Below are 4,173 nucleotides of genomic sequence, written 5' to 3' on the forward strand. Positions count from 1 at the left end.
ATTTGCAGCTAGTCCTTTAGGACGTTCAAAAGCTTAAAATATGTTCTTTTGGTAAAAGAAGGAGATATTCCCAGATTCATAGTGTTCTTCCTTGAAGTGTACTTGAGAGAAACTGGAAGTCCATTTCCAGGAGCCTAGTCTGTGGCAGAGGCATTATTTATGGCCTAAGAACATCATAAATACTGTAGGTTCTTTATATAAACCTTTCCTGAGTGGTGTTGGTTCTAAGAAGTAGAGGCTAGAGGTGAAGAGAGGAAAAACATTCTTCTGAGAAGGATGAGGTCACTGTTCCAGCATTTGGAAGGGTTTTTATCAATTTACAACTAACGCATGTCTAATGATAATTACCATGCACATGTATTACTCTTAGCAAAATAAGATAAAAAACAAGGGGCTGCGAGTTATTCCAAATTCTCTTGCTAAAGAAATAACAAATACAGAAAACTCAGGGGAACCTTGTACCTAACAGATGAACCTATTTGGTTCAGCTAGATTTCCCAGAACAGAACTGGGAGAACTGTTTTCTTTGCTTTGAATTACAGAGATTGAAAGTGGAATGATGTACATGGTGGCTTGCAGGAAAGGAGACTAACAAATGGAGAGATGGTTTTAGAACAGTAGAATGGGAATATTTTATATTACTTTGGCATTTTTCCTGGGCCCCCCATTGCTGTTATATGACTGCACCATTTCCTTATTCTGTTTTGCTCAAAGTTTTGCCTACTATATATTATGGATTAAATAGTGTCTCCCAAAAAGGATTTGTTGAAGTCCTAACCCCCAGGTCCTCAGAATATTTGGAAATAGGTTCTTTGTAGAGGTAACTGAGTTAAAATGAGATCATTAGACTGGGCCCTAATCCAATATGACAAATGTCCCTATGTAAAAGAAATTTGGACACAGAGATAGGCATGCATGGAGGGAAGATGATGTAAATCCACACAGGAGAAAATGGCTATGTGAAGATGGGGGCAGAAATTGGAGTTAGGAAGCCATAAGCCAAGGAATGCCTGGGGCCACCAGAAACTAGGAGAGCCATGGAACAGATTCTTCCTCATAGCTCTTAGAAGGAACCAATCCTGTTGACACTTTGATTTTGGACTTGCAGCCTTCAGAACTATGAGATGATAGGCCACTCAGTTTATGGTACCTTGCTATGGCAGCCCTAGGTAATTAATACACTCTACTTACACCAAACCTAGGAACTTTTCATGTTTCCTCCAGTCCTTTGCTGTCTATTGAGAAGTAAAATTTCAGACTCCCTAAAATGTCCTTAACTCTATCCTCCACCCAGTTTCCTCTGCACAGCTGTAGATGAATGGCAGGTAAATATAGTCCTCGTTGGGAGGATTCTTACTTGTCCAGAAAGGTTGAACTGTGTAAGTGACATGAATTGTAATGCAGATTACTTCATGTCAGGACCAGTAAAACCTTGAACCTTAAGCATCTCCCAGATAAAGGAATATTGACAGATCTTAACTATGGAGATGGTGTTGTGATAATAACCAATTCAACGCAGAATATTGCTTTTTTCCAAGGAAGATTCAAGTAGGGAGTCAATAACATGAACTTTCACATCAGCTAATCCAAGATGAAATACTAGCATGGGCATCGATTAATCAAGATGGTCTTGTCCCTTGTGTTCTTGTCTTGGGAAAGAACTTAGTTCAGTATCTTTAAGATTTATTCACCTTGTATTTGCACTGATCACATTCATTGAACTGCAGACTGGAGCCAAGAACTATATTTTGAAGCTGAGCTGGTGATAGGCAGTCTGTCTCAGTCCTTGGAGTAAATCCAGCCATCTTAAATATTGAAGTGTTACTTTATGATGCCCTGGAGACATTTTCATCATGCCATATTCTTTGTGATCTGCTGAGACCAACCACTGAATTTGAATGCTTTTCCAAGATAGGTAGATTCTCTCAGTAAAAGTTACTTAAAAAGCTGGTGTGAATGACTGATAGAAAAATACCTATCTGGACATTTAAGAAATATAAATAAAATATACCTGGTGGAAAGAAAAAATTATTTTGACTTAACACGTGTATAATTATGTCCATACCCATATTCGTACACAGATTTTCTTTGAGTCCAGTTTATGCACCTATAGAGAAAGGACTGGAGCTTTAAAAACTCATTTGCATGTTCATGAGTACTTTACTTTATATCGTCATGGTCCTTTACCAGTTAGATACTGTTAATTACCACTGCTACTACTCCTAACATTAGCATTTAGTGGGTATTTACTGAGTAACAGGCAATGTGATAATTGCTCTTTCTACATAGTCCCTTTTAATACCTTTGACAACCCTATGAAGTATATCTCTTTGTCTCCATTTTACAGACTAGGAAACCAAGTCTTAGCAATATTAAGTAGCTTTGACAAGGTCACACGGTGAGTGATGATGCAGGGATTAGAGATCCAGATCTTTCTGATCCCAAAGCTTGTATTCTTATCCACTTTGCACTTCAATCTCAAGTGTACTGTTAAGTACAAAACCTCTTTTGGTAAAGGCTCAACTCTGACAGTCCACTTTCAATTGGCAGAGATCAGTTCAGAGCTGACATGTGTACAAGGAAGTAGCAGGATGCCTCAGGGACTGAGTAATGCAAAAGCAGCACCAATGGAGAGAAAAGCCATTCCTGGCACTAAACAGCCAGCAACAGCACCTTTAAATAAACGTAATGGACACCATATGCTAACTAACTTGGATGTAAATTAGACAATAAAAAAATTTTTTAAAAAGGAAAAAAAGAAAAAGGAAACGTAATGGGGACTCAGTCCCTTGTGTATACGTCATGTAGCCATAGCCAGTGACTGAGAATCTTGTGTAATGAGGGTACAATTCAGGAGGTGACCATCCAATGCAACACTACAAGGGACAGGAACATTCAGAGTGTGCAGAACAGGTAGAGGAAGGCTAGAAAACTTGGGTGACTGAGAAGAAGAAATGGGTGGGATGGAAATGGAAATAACTCTTGGCCAAGAAAAGGAATTATAAGAAACCCGTATGTATTTTAAAACATGGCCATGAGTCCTTTGATGCCCTTCTTATGAAGACATAGGGGTCTATGCCTCTTCTGTTGAATTGGGACAGGCTTGTGACTGCTTTGGCCAAAAGAATATTATGGAAGTGATGCTATGTCACTTCTGAGGCTAGGTCACAAAAGACATGGAACTTCTACCTCTCACTCTTGAGCCCTGAGACTCTAGGCAAGAAGTCCTATTACCCTGAAGCTGCCATACTGGCAGGGTCATGTTCAGGTGCTCTGGCTGATAGTCCCAGTGTTACAGCCACTTGCCTTCCCCTATAAGGTGCCAGACATGTGATTGAGGCCATCTGTCAGCTGAATGCAGCAGCATGATCACCATCAACATCATGTGGAATAGGTGAATCACCCAGCTGAGCCCAGCCCAAATTCCTGATAGACAAAATCACCAACAACAGATAAGTGGAATCCCTAAGTATGAATTCATAGTTTGTTAACCATTTCTATTCATTGACCTGGCAGAATAATTGCATGTGGAACTTTTGGGCAGATGTCGAACGATAGAGGTCTCCATTGTGAGTGGGATTATGAGATCTCAGAATATATGCAGTTTTATGGAATGACATTGGTTATATGGGAAAGCAATCTGCCTGGAGAAGGAATGGATTGTGAAGATTGTGTCTCAAGTACTGGGCTAGATCTTTGTGGTTTGGATTCTAGTTTTAGGTCTCCTACTGACACACTGCCAGAACTTGGGCAAGTTCTACGGCCTTGTTAATACTTGCTAATAATACCTGCTGTACTTACCACCTAGGGAACGAAACGTGGCCTTGAGAAAAACATGAGCTAGTATGTGTGAAAGTAATTTAAAAAATAGGAAGTGCTACAAAAATGTATTACTTCTTTGTTCATTTGTAGATCTTCACTGATACTGCTGCTCAGCACTTATTACACTGTATTCCCTACTCCTTGTACCTAGAATAGTACAAAGCTCAGAATAAGTGCTTAATGAATATTTGTTGTAAGGCTTCTTAGACTTAATGCTAGATAAGGCAGACTGGAGAAAATTTAGTTGGACATTAGTGCAGATTTTTTTTTTGTAATGTTCGTGGTATAAAAAACATTAGAGATAAACCATTCCCATCCATCTTAATTTTCTAATGCATTCAATAGAATACC

The sequence above is a fragment of the Panthera uncia genome, assembly GCF_023721935.1.
Source record: "Panthera uncia isolate 11264 chromosome C1 unlocalized genomic scaffold, Puncia_PCG_1.0 HiC_scaffold_3, whole genome shotgun sequence".
In the NCBI taxonomy this organism is placed as follows: Eukaryota; Metazoa; Chordata; class Mammalia; order Carnivora; family Felidae; genus Panthera; species Panthera uncia.